The sequence below is a fragment of the Centruroides vittatus genome, unplaced genomic scaffold, assembly GCF_030686945.1.
Source record: "Centruroides vittatus isolate TY-2023 unplaced genomic scaffold, ASM3068694v2 contig_1215, whole genome shotgun sequence".
Lineage (NCBI taxonomy): Eukaryota > Metazoa > Arthropoda > Arachnida > Scorpiones > Buthidae > Centruroides > Centruroides vittatus.
The window spans coordinates 126,756-136,640 of NW_027120777.1; the positions used below are offsets into that span (position 1 = coordinate 126,756).

Consider the following 9,885-nt stretch of genomic DNA (forward strand, 5'->3'; position numbering starts at 1 on the left):
ATGCCACAGTGTTAGCGTCGGCCTGACAGTATATGATGAAGAATAGCTCATTAAAATCTAATACATAACTCGGGGTCGATATAATTCTATATATATTATGTTAATATGTTCGTATTTTTACTTCGTTTTATTTCACTTTTTCTATTCTGTTTCATTTTTGTATATTTTGGTATTTTCGAACCTCTTTGAATTTGATTTGATCAAATTGAAAACGGTTTAAAGCAATATAAGGTGTTTGCGTCAATATTTAAAGAGACTGAGTATATGTTGAAGTAATATCCAGTATTTATCATTAAATATACAGTAGAGAGTCGAAAATCGGCACCCTGGTAATCGGAATCGCCCGATAATCGGCACGATTTTCTGTCTGACTGTGTCGTGCTGAATCGAACGTTTTTGATACTAAATTTACTTCTAAAGTATAATTTTCATGTTTTTATATTCTTCAATATATTTATTTTGTTTGTACAAAATAAAGAAATAATTTTTAACGATACGATAGCCTCGATTATTATTATAAAAATTTTCGTTAGGCTTAAAATCGACGAAAATTCAACGCGAAGCGACACGCAACGGAGAAAAATTCAACAGGAAGCGACACGCAACGAAGAAAAATTTGAACATCGGGCAGGTTAATATATTTTTTCGTACATAGACCGTAATCGGAACAAATCCCTAATCTGAACAACCCCAGTCTCCAATTGATGCCGATTTTCGACTCCCTACTGTATTAATTCAGGACGTTTGGAAATTAGAATCATTGAAAATAGAAGGTTTCACTGAATATTTGTCTTTTATTGGATACATATTCGAATTTCGAAAAAGTTTGGTTTGCTTTCGTTATATTCTAATGTTACTGTATTTAATTATGGATTATTTATTTACCGAGCTTTCTGCTAATATAACAAAACGGCTATTATAAGTAACGAAAAACTAGAGGCTTGTTTCCGCACGTGACTTGTTTCACCCACACAAATAAAGATTAATAAAGTAACGCAACGCCACGCGACACGCCAAATAAAAGTATTAAATCGAGGTTCGTAGCCAATTTATTGACGAACGAATAATAGCATAACCAGTAAAATGTAGCAAATATACTAATTTCAAGTAGCGATAACCTTCCAATTTCTTATATTAGGTTTTTCATATTGAAATAACCAATTAACTGATTATGGCGCGTTTGACGCGCGACCGACGCGCCTCGCAACAATACTTGTCGTCAATTGTTGCGTTAACAATAAATGCTTCTAGTTTTGGCCATTGTCAAAGCGAATTTAGCTAATTGTCAAAGAGTTTATTCGATGCGATTTTAATTAATGCGAAATAGTTTTTTCAATATGAATACAATAAGTAAGTTTACCTTATCTTATTATATATACTGTAATTACAATCATATTCATTTGATGACTGCAGGTAGCTAATATAAATAAAAGTACCCCATTCATTGCAATTATTAATATAACTTTTAGAAAATAAATGAAAATATTCTCTTGTAAACTTCGATGAATATCCTTAATACATTTTTTCATTTTAATGAGTTGATTGAAAGCAGAAAATGACCGACTGCCATTAATTACATTTGAAAATTATAAAATTACTGTTTACAGATATTGAATGCTTTTGTATCGAAACTATTTTCCGGTACGAAGATGGTTTCTACGTAACTTATGATTATCAGGTAAGTGAAATGAGAAATTTTAAAATACTGTAAATATTATTCAACCACAACGAATGCAGAAAGTTCTATGATTTAGCAAATAATGTCAATGAGAATTCTTAATTAATCCTGGATTTATCACGTAAAAATTCATGAAACAAAAGACAAAGATTAAACATAAGAATATTTCAGTTAGACAAAGTATTTGACCGATACAGAAGCTTAAAATTAATTAAAACTTATCATTCTGTTATAAATAGTGTTTCAATATAGACTTTAATATCAAGATTACAGTATTTCTTGTCGCTTATTTTACTGGGTGGCACGTAATGTTTATAAGAATTTCAATAATTGGCTGAGATTTAGAACTAAAACCCTCTTCCTTCTTTGTTATTTGTATTAATTAAATCAAACACTAAAGAGAATAAATTATACAAGTTATATTAGATTGTTTCAATTAGAAATTAAAAATAAGTTCAATATTTGATATTTTCATAACTAATCAATTCTATGTTTAATTCCTTAGTATGTCCTGCCACAAGGATATGGATTATATTTTCAATATTTTCCAAATCAGCAAGCCCCTACAATACTTGCTTATCCACTTCTAAGTGAAGATGGTGTTTACAGACTGTCATCTGGAGTCGTGGATTACGGCCTACAGGCATTTCAGTATCAGCCACAAGCAGAAATAAATGGAAGTGAAGAACATCCTCTATTTCGGATGCAAATACACCAGTCGGATTCTTCTTCTGTAGCAGAAATGTCGCTACATCCGGGGCATCCAAATATGTTGCAAAATAATCCGGAACCGGAACATGAGATCCGGAAAGAAGTAACAAATACGGAACCCGACGAGCTTTCCTCAATTGAAACTTGTGAACTTATATCTAATTTTATGGATCCACACATTAATGGTAAATTCCGTTAAACGTATAATAATAATAACATACTAAATATAAAATACATAAAATTCATGTTCAAAATTATAAAATATAACCCGAATATTTTTAAGTAATTCTTCAAAATATCTTTTGTCGGTTCGCATTTGATCCGTTTATTTCGTGTAATCTCTTTGTAGCTTTACTCATTTAAATTCTTAAATAACACTTGAATTCATCTGTTTACTAATGACTGTGTTTTGCGCTTTTCTTTTACACTTTAATTTCTAATTCTGAAACTGCTATTGGTGGCACAAACCAACCGTCTCTAATTAATTTCCATGACATCAGCACTGAAAATTCAGTCAAAGAAACTGATACGGTAACTGTACAACCTAATGAACAAGAAAAGATCTCTAATATTACAGAGACTATCGACAATGTAATGTGTGAGGACCACTCAGATGATATGGAATTGTTCTCACTCGTAAGTTTAAATTTAATTAAATTGTCTGCAACTAACTTATTAATTCTGATATCCCTTAAAAGCTGATTATTGGTAATGCACAATCAGATGTTTTATTTAATAAATTGGCTCTTACATTTTTTAATCTTATATATATAATCGAGACCAGTTGATAATAATAATAATAATAATAATAATAATAATCAGCGCAGGGCCCAAACGGTTAGGAGTTGAAAGTTGAAATTTCGTACACAGTTAGGGAACGTCACAAAAACGCACACCAAGAAGGGATTTTTCGAAATTTCTTCCCACGGGGGGAGGGACGGAATTGAAGCTTCCATATACATTATCGACACGTGTCCGAATGGTTAGGAGTTGGAAGTTGAAATTTCGTACACAGTTAGGGAACGTCACAAAAACGCACACGAAGAAGGGATTTTTCGAAATTTCTTTCCACGGGGGGAGGGACAGAATTGAAGCTTTCATATACATTATCGACACGTGTCCGAATGGTTAGGAGTTGAAAGTTGAAATTTCGTACACAGTTAGGGAACGTCACAAAAACGCACACCAAGAAGGGATTTTTCGAAATTTCTTCCCACGGGGGGAGGGACGGAATTGAAGCTTCCATATACATTATCGACACGTGTCCGAATGGTTAGGAGTTGGAAGTTGAAATTTCGTACACAGTTAGGGAACGTCACAAAAACGCACACCAAGAAGGGATTTTTCGAAATTTCTTCCCACGGGGGGAGGGACGGAATTGAAGCTTCCATATACATTATCGACACGTGTCCGAATGGTTAGGAGTTGAAAGTTGAAATTTCGTACACAGTTAGGGAACGTCACAAAAACGCACACGAAGAAGGGATTTTTCGAAATTTCTTTCCACGGGGGGAGGGACAGGATTGAAGCTTTCATATACATTATCGACACGTGTCCGAATGGTTAGGAGTTGAAAGTTGAAATTTCGTACACAGTTAGGGAACGTCACAAAAACGCACACCAAGAAGGGATTTTTCGAAATTTCTTCCCACGGGGGGAGGGACGGGATTGAAGCTTCCATATACATTATCGACACGTGTCCGAATGGTTAGGAGTTGAAAGTTGAAATTTCGTACACAGTTAGGGAACGTCACAAAAACGCACACCAAGAAGGGATTTTTCGAAATTTCTTCCCACGGGGGGAGGGACGGAATTGAAGCTTCCATATACATTATCGACACGTGTCCGAATGGTTAGGAGTTGAAAGTTGAAATTTCGTACACAGTTAGGGAACGTCACAAAAACGCACACCAAGAAGGGATTTTTCGAAATTTCTTCCCACGGGGGGAGGGACGGAATTGAAGCTTCCATATACATTATCGACACGTGTCCGAATGGTTAGGAGTTGAAAGTTGAAATTTCGTACACAGTTAGGGAACGTCACAAAAACGCACACCAAGAAGGGATTTTTCGAAATTTCTTCCCACGGGGGGAGGGACGGAATTGAAGCTTCCATATACATTATCGACACGTGTCCGAATGGTTAGGAGTTGGAAGTTGAAATTTCGTACACAGTTAGGGAACGTCACAAAAACGCACACCAAGAAGGGATTTTTCGAAATTTCTTCCCACGGGGGGAGGGACGGAATTGAAGCTTCCATATACATTATCGACACGTGTCCGAATGGTTAGGAGTTGGAAGTTGAAATTTCGTACACAGTTAGGGAACGTCACAAAAACGCACACGAAGAAGGGATTTTTCGAAATTTCTTCCCACGGGGGGAGGGACAGAATTGAAGCTTTCATATACATTATCGACACGTGTCCGAATGGTTAGGAGTTGAAAGTTGAAATTTCGTACACAGTTAGGGAACGTCACAAAAACGCACACCAAGAAGGGATTTTTCGAAATTTCTTCCCACGGGGGGAGGGACGGAATTGAAGCTTCCATATACATTATCGACACGTGTCCGAATGGTTAGGAGTTGAAAGTTGAAATTTCGTACACAGTTAGGGAACGTCACAAAAACGCACACCAAGAAGGGATTTTTCGAAATTTCTTCCCACGGGGGGAGGGACAGGAATTGAAGCTTCCATATACATTATCGACACGTGTCCGAATGGTTAGGAGTTGAAAGTTGAAATTTCGTACACAGTTAGGGAACGTCACAAAAACGCACACCAAGAAGGGATTTTTCGAAATTTCTTCCCACGGGGGGAGGGACGGAATTGAAGCTTCCATATACATTATCGACACGTGTCCGAATGGTTAGGAGTTGAAAGTTGAAATTTCGTACACAGTTAGGGAACGTCACAAAAACGCACACCAAGAAGGGATTTTTCGAAATTTCTTCCCACGGGGGGAGGGACGGAATTGAAGCTTCCATATACATTATCGACACGTGTCCGAATGGTTAGGAGTTGAAAGTTGAAATTTCGTACACAGTTAGGGAACGTCACAAAAACGCACACCAAGAAGGGATTTTTCGAAATTTCTTCCCACGGGGGGAGGGACGGAATTGAAGCTTCCATATACATTATCGACACGTGTCCGAATGGTTAGGAGTTGAAAGTTGAAATTTCGTACACAGTTAGGGAACGTCACAAAAACGCACACCAAGAAGGGATTTTTCGAAATTTCTTCCCACGGGGGGAGGGACGGAATTGAAGCTTCCATATACATTATCGACACGTGTCCGAATGGTTAGGAGTTGAAAGTTGAAATTTCGTACACAGTTAGGGAACGTCACGAAAACGCACACCAAGAAGGGATTTTTCGAAATTTTTCTCCACGGGGGGAGGGACGGGATTAAGTTTTAACACTTCAATCAACGATGGAAGTGTTACGTAACAATGGAAGTTTTAAGAGAAAGCGACGTCAAGACGCAGATGCAGGTTTTTCGTTTTTGCGAGAAATTAACATAGTTTTAGATCCATGTAAATATTGTGTGATTATTCTGGATACAGGGGGGTCCCAATTCTTGCATTCTGTGAAAACGGGTAAGGTTGACTATAACGTAATAATCTTAATTTTCGCTAAAACGGTTAGGAGTTTAAAGTTGAAATTTGGTACCAAGGGCGTCGCCAGGGGGAGGGGCAGAGGGGCAGTTGCCTTCCCTTAGAAATTCGAAAAAGTTATTTAAATGCTAAGTTTTAATTAAAATAATCTTTTTAGGCTTCTTGTAAGTTAAAGAAAATGTTTTATTTGAGATATTTCTTTTCCGGTACATAGTGAATGATTAAAACTTTATGAATCGTTTTTATTTTACCTACATACAATTAATATCCTGTATCAATTTACATCATCTTGCCCCCTTACCCATTGGCTGGCGTCGTCGTTGTTTGGTACACAGTTAGGGTACCAGATTTAAGTACCAAAGTGTTAAGTAACAATGGAGAACGAGAGAAAGCGACGTGCAAGATTTACGGGCGCTTGAAAAAAGAAAGAAAAGAGTAATATGTTGGAACATATTCGATTTTCAAATTTAAACAGATTAGTTCGGTTTTTTTTCGACCTTTCTTCTTTAGAACATTTGATGAAAATTGAATGATATATTCAGAACACGTCGTGAAAATCGAACAGTATTAGAACATTCGATTTTCAAATTCGACCTTCTTTTAGAAAAACTTAGTTCGTTGATGAAATTACTTTTTTTTGTGACTATAATGTAATAATTTTAATCTTCGCTATAGTTACTTTTGCCCGAGCAACGCCGGGCCTACCTGCTAGTTATTATATAAATTTCGTTTTGCTTAATAAAGAAAAAATAATTGAAGAGTATGATCAGGGGCGAATTTAGGTTTTTCTGGGTCTAGGGCTCATTGACGTTCAATGGAACCCCATTTTTTGTTAAATTAAAATTCTTTACAGTGGGGTTTAAAATTCATTTTAATAACATCAAAATCAGAGTTGAAATTTATTTATTTATAAAATTAATGGAATTAATAAAAACGTATTAAAAATTTATGAGAATAATTCAATTTTTGTGGGCCCTTGACACTTGCAGCCCAAGGCTTAAGCATTATTAGTCTCTATGTAGATCCGCCCCTGTTCGTGATGGCAATCGGGTTCATTTTCTATTTCCTCTGTTTTCAATTGAATGTGTAATAAAATTTTAATTGGGATTACGTTCATTTATGGTAAAACTGTTAAACATAAATTTAACTTTATTGTTTTAAGTTAACGTAATTTTCAAGAAACACTTCAATATCTTATTTCTCATAATTCTGTTCACCAGGAGACTGCTTATGTTCCATTGACTCCGAAACAAATTTCGGTAATGGAAAATGAAGATTATCGGACATTAATGCAGGACCTGATGAGTTTACATGCTTTTCCTCATGCTTTGGGTATAATCTACGAAGAGGAGAAAGATGAATTATCAGAAAACGAGAACCTCGATTACACAAAGACAGTATCGGGACGAAATGCCTCTTCTTCTCATCAGTTAAATGTAGATAATGAATTGGAAGAGCAAAGTTTTGAATGTAATCTGTCAACATCCTCGATGACAGACGAAATTAACAAATTAACAATTTACCGATTTGCTGCGATGTTTTGTTAATGTTAAAAAACCAAATAATAGTAATAAATGGGAAAAAACAGGAGTAGTTTATAAAATCAACTGCAATTGTCAACACCCGAAGTATTACATAGGTGAAACTGGGCGTAAGTTGGAATCACGGATCAATGAACATATGGCTGCCATCAGGTTGAAACATAACACCTCCCCTTGGTTTAACCACATAATAAACAACAATTGCCAAATAGAAAAAAATAACACCAAAATTTTACATTCCGAAAAAAATATATATAAACGTAGGTTTAAAGAACACGTAGAAATAATAAAACATAACAATAATAGTGATTTAGTAAATCTGTCAAATGGGATGCAAATCGACCAGCAGTGATTATGTAATAGAGGGCGCAACTAGCTAATTGTTTTATGTGTTGGCACTCTACTGTGAAAAACGTTCTAGAATTGTAAAAAGCATAACGCTTTTCGAATAGTCTTAAAAGGGGTATATTTATAGAACCAAAATGTATTGGAAAATATTTAGAATACATCCGGGAAAAAATAGTAAGTACGTATTTTTTATAGAAAACTCTGCATAAGTCACACAGAACTTTGTAAACTATTTGCTCCAAAAATTTTTTTTTTATATAAGAAAACTTTATAATTAATTGTAGCACTACTGTAAGTACACGGGGAAATAAGAATTAAAAAAACGAATATGAAAACAACCCAGTGAGCACTGTATTGTTAATAAGGAGTATACGAAGAACTAAAAAGGTATAAAAAATGTGCTTTTAAGAATGTTTTTTGAGGAATTTTGTAAACCTTACTTTTGTACTCGCGTCACTCATGTTAATAAAAAACCTTTGTTTCCTGTAGCACTGATGAGGGACCAGGACTCATAAAACTGGTCCGAAATGCATTTGATGAAAAACCAATAAAAAAGTTTTTAAGCCCTTTTAGCTGTAAGGCAGTCTACCGAATTTTTTCGGATTAAAGAGACGACCACCTATTAATTATATAAACTGTATTGATAAAATGTATGCAAGTTTAGTTTCGTAACAAATACATAATAATACATTAAAAAAAACTTCAAGATTGTTGTTTTCTGGCTTTTTCGTTTGCAAATTGGTCAATCACTTTCTCCAGATTAAGTACACAAGCAATTGTTTTTTTCAATTGATATAATAGCCAGACTAAGACGGAGTTGTGACACGCTGCTTTTTAACTCTCTGCCCTGTGGGCACTAAGAGGCCTCTTTTAGCGAGCCCATTATGGGTTCGGCCAGGCCCACACTGGGTGAGACCACACGGCTGGTGAGGAACGGGGTCGACATATCCGAACCAGAGGCGTAGCTACCGTGGAGCAGTTGGAGCAAAGTGCTCCAAACGCACGAATCACGAGGCGTCAAGTTAGAAAGGGCGAAATAAAAACTGTAAAACATTTGTAAAAAAAGAAATTTTAATTTAATAATTAATCAATTAACTATTAGATTCGAGTCCGTTTAACAATTTTGTACACTTTTTAAGTGCTTATCACCCGCATATCTTCATCTGATAAAATATATTCCGGAAGGATCAGAATTGTTACAATCGGCATAACCCTCCGACATTATTTTTCGGGGGGTGGTCCGTTCGGATATGTCGGGCCCCGTCCCTCACCACCCGGTCGCCCCATTGTGGGCCTGGCCGAACCCATAATGGGCCTACTAAAAGAGGCCCTCTTAGTGCCCACAGGGCGGAAAGAGTTAAAAAAAAAAAAAAAAAAAAACCCCTCCGACATTTCGTCTAGTTTTGGACCTCAACTGCTTCGATTTAAAATGTGTTTTTATAGCCAGGTAAAAGAAATTACTTCTATAAGCGAAGTTGCCGAACTACTTTTAATTCACACCGCAGCCACAAGTAGCTTCTCCGACATTATTGCAGCATGCCTCTTTTTTTTTTCTTTCTTTTTTTTTAACTTTACCGGCGACGACGGCCACAGCAGAACGAAGTTTCTCAAAACTAAAATTAATAAAAACTTATGTAAAAAAAGACCAACATAACGCATTTTATAAATTTTTTTATTTCTCTACTGTACACAACATTAAGAATTTTTAAAATGTGTTAGATTGGTTACTCGGTGTGATTGACCCTTACATGATATAAACTTTACAGTTATATAAATCAAATACTATAATATAATATAATAGAAGGGTTAAATGAACGGAATAATGTAATAATCTTAATCTTTTTTGTTGTTATTTTTGCCCGGGTAACGTCGGGCTCATCTGCTAGTATTTAGATATTTTCAAAGTAAATATTACTTAACGATAATTAATTAATAAAAATTTAAGAATGTATTTTTAAACCTTTTACGTACTGTATGTATTTATTGTTA

The 9,885-nt window shown here is 35.4% G+C and overlaps 1 long non-coding RNA gene across 1 annotated transcript; it reads left to right on the forward strand.

Moving 5' to 3' along the window:
* The first annotated feature begins 1,261 nt into the window (after nucleotides 1-1,261).
* On the forward strand, nucleotides 1,262-2,357 carry LOC136987186 (uncharacterized). The gene is made up of 3 exons (XR_010882586.1): nucleotides 1,262-1,350; nucleotides 1,608-1,678; nucleotides 2,184-2,357. It is a non-coding gene; the product is annotated as an uncharacterized lncRNA (long non-coding RNA).
* Nucleotides 2,358-9,885: the final 7,528 nt, after the last annotated feature.